The sequence below is a fragment of the Macadamia integrifolia genome, unplaced genomic scaffold (assembly GCF_013358625.1).
Source record: "Macadamia integrifolia cultivar HAES 741 unplaced genomic scaffold, SCU_Mint_v3 scaffold1537, whole genome shotgun sequence".
In the NCBI taxonomy this organism is placed as follows: domain Eukaryota; kingdom Viridiplantae; phylum Streptophyta; class Magnoliopsida; order Proteales; family Proteaceae; genus Macadamia; species Macadamia integrifolia.
In genome coordinates, this window is record NW_024868249.1 from 78737 (window position 1) to 86409 (window position 7673).

The 7673-nt window shown below is 42.7% G+C and overlaps 1 long non-coding RNA gene across 1 annotated transcript; it reads right to left on the reverse strand.

Moving 5' to 3' along the window:
• Window positions 1-315: 315 nt before the first annotated feature.
• On the reverse strand, window positions 316-2418 carry LOC122064131. The gene is made up of 2 exons (XR_006135597.1): window positions 2312-2418; window positions 316-583 (listed from the first exon to the last, which is right to left on the reverse strand). It is a non-coding gene; the product is annotated as an uncharacterized LOC122064131 (long non-coding RNA).
• Between the last annotated feature and the right edge of the window lie 5255 nt (window positions 2419-7673).

Sequence of the window (7673 nt, forward strand, 5' to 3'; positions counted from 1 at the left end):
CAATTTTTTAACATGCTTATCTCTTCCTGTCATATATTGATAGGAGTACTTTTCTTTTACCCATTTTTTGTTGTTGGAAAAAGGGGGAGAAGAGGTAGAAATGACAATATCTTTCTTCAATGCAAAGCGTCACTCCCCAATCCCCATTATGGGATACCATAGCCATGAGTAAGAAGCTTACCCATCTTACACCCCTACCAAGATCTCTGATAGCAGTACCTTAACATGAACAACCACACAATGCCGAACCACAAGCCCAATAGCAGCAGAATTAGAGTATATAATAGTAGAATATAGTTAGACTGGGGTAGTGTCTAATGATAACATATATCTATAACTGAGTTATTCAAGTCACCTATGTCCATGCCTTACATATGTTAAATCCAATAAAATACCATTAACCAGTTCGGTATCAGAATATCAAAAAGACACCTAGCCTCTCAAGATGTTGAATAGGCACAGGTGTCACAGGCACAATCTTGTTCGTGCTCTTCTGCTTCTGTCATCCACCAGTCGATCACTTCGTACTCAGGTGCAGAGGTAGAGTCATATCCCATCGGTACCACAGTACCTGCATCATTATCTAAAAAGTAGTATATATGAGGGGTGAGCTCCAACTATCTCAGTAAGGGGTGGGATTTATGCACACCCAAACACACATATACAAGTATATAATCCATGATGACATGAGTACAGAAAGTAAACACGTAGTCCATGATGTGAATGATACAATTCATTTGATTATTAATCCACCTAGCATACAACTAAGTCTGTTAAATGCTACTATGACACATTAAGCTGTATCCCTAGTGCCGAAACTCGCACATCAATCACCCAGCGATGCAAACCCTAGTCATGATTAGGAGCCTTCCAGTCCCAAAATGCTACCATCGGTTATCCAGCAAACCCCTAATAACCACCTCCCGGCAATCACTGCTCCTGAATCACCATCGGCCACACCAGATTAATTCTTGCCTTCGGTAATAATCACATCGTACCACGGGTGTGCATTTCAGAAAGGTTCATCGAACATACCACTATTGAGTTATTCAACACCTTACCCCTTGTTAGCAATGGGATGTAGCATAGGGAATGTCACCTAATCACAAATTTTTTATATGCCTTGCATAATGATACAGTTAGTATGGAATATACGATACCAGAATCACCATCAGCCGCAAAGTGTAATTCACGAATATATACCTATCTAGCATACAAGCAATTGAGTATGGGCTACGTAATACCGGAATCACCATTGGCTACAAAGCATACCCATTTCCAAGTATAGCCCTAGAGTACACAATACCAGAATCACCATTGGCCACAAAGTGTAATCCACGACTATATCTAATCTAATGCACATATACAATGCATGAATGCAACATCCACATGGCAATCACGGTACCAGGACCACCTCAGCCACTCCAGATCCCGTCACACATCTCAATATCACATATCCAATATCCACATTCCGTAACATAATGAATCAATATAAATAGCACGCTCGCATTTATCAACATAGTCATGTCTATAATTAAATAATCATTTAACTCCCAAACATATGTGAGCAATTTCTGAATAGTATACACTCCACAAAATAAAATCAACCATCCCTCACCTCGGTTGTACTTGGAGAAAAGAGGTTCTGAGTATGTCACCGGGTGTTCAACTCACTTTCTATCTCATTTTACATGCACGTTTCTATCCTAGGTACAAAGTTAATTGGGCATTAATGGGTGTCAGAAACATCAGAGGGAGACCCATAAGGTCTTCCCCCAAGGGCATAAGTATTGTCATTCCTGACAAATTTGGGAGGGTCACCGGAAATATGCATTGAAACAAGGCTGAAATCCACCAAAAACATCAGACCTATTTCTGGTGACTTTAACAGAAGCTTCCTAAGAGCCTGGACTCCACCAGAAATATGCCACCAAATCCTGCCTAGGCTGTTTCCAGTGGGTTCATAAAAATGAGCTCAAGGATTTAGGGCCTTCCTACTCGGGCCCGATTGTCGGGATTTATTCTTTGGAGTTTGTGGGGAATCTCCCCGCCTCCATTATGATCTAAAGAAGTTCCAATTCTACTGATCTGTTTGGGAGATACGACAATCGAATAGTGGAAACCCTAACTAGTTATTTGGTCACAAGTGTTGCAGGAGTTCACCTAGCTTGGTTGAAGATTGACAATGACACCAGGGGAGTGAAATGACACTCCCCTGAGCTCTAAGAGGTGTCAGGGTCATGGTTCCCTTCCTTGCTCAACTATACTAGGTAAAAAATAAAGAGAGAGTAGTAAAGGGTGCAGCACCTACCTCCAGTAAGATTCCAGTAGTGGGATACGAAGCCAGGAGTCAAGGTGAGCTCCTCCCTCCTCTTCCTTCTTCCTCTCCTTCCTCCTCTTCCTTTCTCTCTTCCTTTCTCCCCTTCCCACATTTTGAACAAGTGAGAGGTGAGAAATGAACTCACCTCCCCTATTTATTGTAAGTGATTTGTTTAGGGCTTGTTTGGCTGGCCCTTATCCTATCCAAGTGGGTTAATCTAGCATTCGGACACGTGGGCCCACCTCCTTATACGCATGGGTGATACAAGTCATGAGGAAGGTGTTGGAGAATATATGGGGTCATCCAGGGCTGCTCATGATGTAGGTGGTGGGGCTATGGGCAACAAAACCCAGCAGCCTATTGGGCCACCAGATTTAGGGTCACCCGATCCTGCCCAGGTGTTTTCGGTGGTCAAGGCAATGTATTGACTTGAATGCTTGTTGTCCTCACTTGGTCATTCTATGGGTGTTTGCCCTAGTTGTGTGTACAGTCCTCTAGCAATTTTAATACATTCCAAGACTTAAGTTGGGAGGTGTAGGGTTACTTACCGCTTAGGGTCAGAAGGTCTAAATCCCCTCCAGTTGGACTGGCATAAAATGCATAAACAAGTGAGATCATCCTTTCCCTTTTTGCAATGAGCTGTCACAAGCCAAAATCCATTGGTGCTTTTTATCTTTGGTCAGAGAACAATCCAAAAATTTCAAATTAGACTGGGTTAGGGCAAGGATGTAACATCCCCCCACCTTATAAGAAATTTTCCCTCAAAATTGAACGTACCAGGGTATTGCTTATTCATTTCATCTTCTAGCTCCCAAGAGGCCTCTTGCCCCAGGTGGTTCATCCACTTCACTTTGACGAATGAGACAGTACGATTGCAGAGGATGTGGTCCTTCCGATCAACAATCTTCTTTGGGATCTCTATGTAGGTATAATCTTAATCCAACTCATGGGGTATGTAAGCCAAAACATGAGTCTGGTCAGGTATATACTTCCTCAGCATGGATATATGGAAGACATTATGGGTGCCCTTTAATTCGGAGGTAGAGCTATCTGGTATGCCATCAGTCATATCCTCTCCAGTATATCATAAAGTCCCATGTATCTAGGACTCAGCTTTCCCTTCTTGTCAAACCGCATTACCCCTTTGACTGGGGATATTCGTAAAAATACCTTGTCTCCCACATCAAGTAATGCCGCCAAATTTTCAAGGCAAATATTATAGCTGCCAGCTCTAAGTCATGGGTAGGGTAATTCTTTCCATATTCCTTCATTCGTTGGGATGCATAGGCAATGACTTTCCCATGCTGCATCAGTACACATCCCAATCCCATCTTGGAAGCATCACTGTACAACCATACCACTTGTGCTGGTTGGAATAGTCAAAATCAGAGTTGATACCAAATTTTTCCTTAGCTCTCTAAAGCTCTTCTCACAGGCATCAGACCACTCAAATTTCACACCATTACATGTGAGTCGGGTCATTGGTGTAGAAATGCAGGATAAGTTCACAATAAATCTCCTATAGTATCTAGCCAATCCTAGAAAACTACGAATATCTACCACATTCTTAGGAGTGTCCCACTCAAAAACTACCTTCACTTTTCCTAGGTTAACCTCTATACCCTTATCTGAGACATTGAGGCCTAGGAATTCCACTTGTGAAAGCCAAAACTCACACTTGCTATAATTGGCGTAGAGTTGCTTTTCTCAGACGTAATACCAATCTTAGGTGAACAACATGTTCCTCTACATTTTTTGAATACACCACGATATCATTTATGAATATGATCAAAAACTTATCTAAGACATCCTAGAATACCCGGTTCATCAAATCCATGAAGGGAATTAGTGCGTTGGTCAACCAAAATGACATCACCAAAAACTCGTAATATCCATACCAAGATCTGAAGACTGTCCTGTTGACATCCCTTGATCTTGAGCTGGTGGTAGCCCGATCTAAGGTTAATCTTAGAAAATACTTTAGTACCCTGTAGCTAATCAAATAGATCATCAATCCATGGCAAAGGATACCAGTTCTTGATTGTTAGCTCGTTAAGCTCTCAATAATCAATGCACAATCTCATACTTCCGTCCTTTTTGACGAACAGTAGCAGTGCTCCCCATGGGGACACACTAGGTCTAATGAATCCCTTCTTTAAAAGATCTTGAAGCTGTAGTTGTAATTCTTTCAATTCTATGGGGGCCATACGGTAAGAAGCCTATGACATGGGTGTCGACCTTGGGAGTAATTCTATCACAAACTCTGTTTCTCAGTCCAGGGGCAATCTCATCAAATCATCCGTAAACACATCGGGAAATTTCCTTACCACATCCAATTCAGTCAATGGCTTGATCTCTACCTTAGTATCCGTCACAAATGCTAAATAGCCTTGACATCCTTGATCTAGTAGCCTTTTTATCTAGAGTGTGGATATAATAACCTTCTTAGGTTTCTTAGGTTTATCTCCCTTAAAGGTGAATTCTTCTTCATCACGGGGTTTGAAAATTATCATCTTCTCTACACATAGCACATTGGCTCTATAAGTGGACAACCAATCCATCCCTAAAATCACATTGAAGTCCGTCATATCCAACTCGATTAAGTGTGCATTTAAATTATATCCATTTACAGTTACCAAGTAAGGTTCATATACATAGTTCAAACCCAACACACTTCTTGTGGATGTGCTAATGGCCAACACTGAGTCAAGCTCTTAGGTGGACTTTCCATCTTCTTCACAAACAACGATGACACAAATGAATGGGATGCCCCTAAGTCAAATAAAACATGAGCAGGTAGTAATGATATCAGTAGGGTACCTGTCACCACACATGGTGTAGCTTCTGCATCCTCATCTATCATAGCAAACACCCTTCCTCGGGGTCTCTGGCCCTATGGTGGTTGTACTGGCCTGTTGTTTCATATGAATGTTGGGGCCTAGGTGGTAGAGTATAAGGTGTATCACCCAACTGACAGTGGGGGCATGTCCTAGCTAAGTGACCCTGCTGGTCACAATGAAAGCACCTAGGGTTTGAACACATAGACTGAGATACACCACTAGAGTAGGAGGACTGGGAGGCTTGGCTCGCTTATGGTTTTCTAAACTGGACTGAAGTTGGGTTAATATAAGGGCCTCTGGAATGTTTGCTTGCTCCCTTAGAATCAGTTGACCCTATGCGTCTCTTTCCCATTCCTTGTTGTGCTGGGAAGTTATCTCTATGCTGGTCCTCAATGGACTTGGCCACTTGGACCACCTCAGCATATGTCAGTAATTTCAACCCCACTATTGTTGAACTGGTACTTGGCCTTAGCTTGATCACTCTGGATATGTTCTGGAGCAAAGTAGAATAGCTCCTCAAAGTGCTGCTGATATTCCAGTACCGAACGAGACCTTTGCACTAAGTGTGAAAACTCACTCTCTCTCCTGTCTCTGAAGCTCTTTGAAAAGTAGTTACTAAAGAATGTCTCATTTAAGTCTTCCCAAGTGGGTTTTGGGTTGGCTGCCCCCAGAATGGGCTCAGTAGCCCTCAACCAAGCATCTGCTTTGTATTAGAGTTGATAGCCCGCACACAGTATCTTTTGCTTATCGGTGGACCCATCAACCAAAAAACTTTTTCCATGCCTCCAATTCACCTTGATGGTAACAATTGATCTTGGCCCACATTGGAGAAGTATGGGGGGCCTAAGTCTTTGAAACTTTTCCATCATCTTCCTTAGATCAGTCCACCCTTCCACGTGTACTTTAGCTTGTCCTTGACTTTGACCTTGTAACTACCCTTGTACTTGTTCTGCACTTACCCATGCACTTGCCCTTGCACCCCATCGGATGTTTTAGGGATAGTCGATCCAGCAGGGATTGGGGTTGGCACTAGTGGAGTAGGGAATGTGGGTGGTGCATTTCAGGCTACCATGGCTACTTGGATCCGAGCATTGATCCCGATGTGATGGTAGCTGCCAAAGATGATGAGATGTCTCTCTTCCCTTAGGGGGTAAATGACTTGCATCCCATCCTCTCTCCTCTCTTTCTCTTTCATGTGAGGGGAGGGGTTCGTGTTGTGTGTGCTTTTCTTGTGGGCCCCACACCACTGTATTGTCGCTCGGGGAGACGTGGAGGCCTATTTTGTAAGAGTGTGAAATTCGTCATTTGAGACGAAGGTTTGATGATGGACCAATATGGGAATTGAAATCATACAAATGGGGTTTGGAGTCGTCACCTAGGGTTATGGGCCTAGGACCCGAGGGTAGGCCCAATTCCTGAGAAAAGGACCCAAAAGTTGGTCTGGTCCAGAGATTTAGGGTAAGTGTTAAGTTACAGAATTGGGAAGGTGTTAGGCACCCAATCTGCCCAGTTCAACCGGTCTTCCTACTAGATGCTTAAGAACGAACATTTTCCATAATTATTACTATTCTACATGCATGGCTAAGTTATCACACATATATACATTAATTGAATTCAAACTACTATATACACTAAAACAAGGTCTATATAAAGTCTACATTATGACAAGTTGGTTGAGAAATTATACATAAACTTAACCCCTGTTTTAGTTCAAGAGGGGTGGGCCCTTGATTAGTACCAGCTCAAACTATTTTCCATGTTTCTCTTCGCTCAGGGGAAGATGGTCTTGACCTCCAACTTCCTTTGAGAGATGTTGATTGTGATGGTATTCGGATGGGGTTCCAACTAGGAATGGTTACTTTTAGGTTTGGATGTGGATAGAGCTTTGACTAGGGAAGGCTATTTTTAGATTTAGATTTAGACAGAGCTTCGGCTAGGGAAGGCTTGGGATGAGGTGGTACACTGGCAGAGCTTCCGAAGAGGATAGGCTAGCGGAGGGCTAGACTGAGGTGGCACTCTGGCAGAGCTTCCGTTGGGGATAGGCCAAGGGAGGGCTAGGTTGAGGTGGCACTTCAACAGAGCTTCCACTGGGAATGGCTATTTCTAGAAAGATTACAAGGGCACTCAGACAAGGCTTCCACTGGGACTGCTATTTTTGGAAAGAAACAAATTAACCTAAAAATGGACAGAAGATCTCCAAAGTCCCGAAGAACACTTTGAAGATCCAAATAGAGTTCCGGATCTTAACAAAGATCTCTTCATAGACCTGAAGAACCTCAAAGGGGGGGTTTCTATTTCTAGTAAAACTCAAGAACACTCAAAGGAGGGGGTTAAAGAACATACTACTTTTGACAAAAGCTTAATTGAACTAAGGACTTGGATTGAAGATCTTCAAAGTCCCAAAGAACACTTTGAAGATCCGAATAAGATTTCGGATCTTGACGAAGATCACTCTGAAGACCCAAAGAAAATCAAGAGGGGGAGGGGAGGAAATTTTCACTACAATGAAGTGA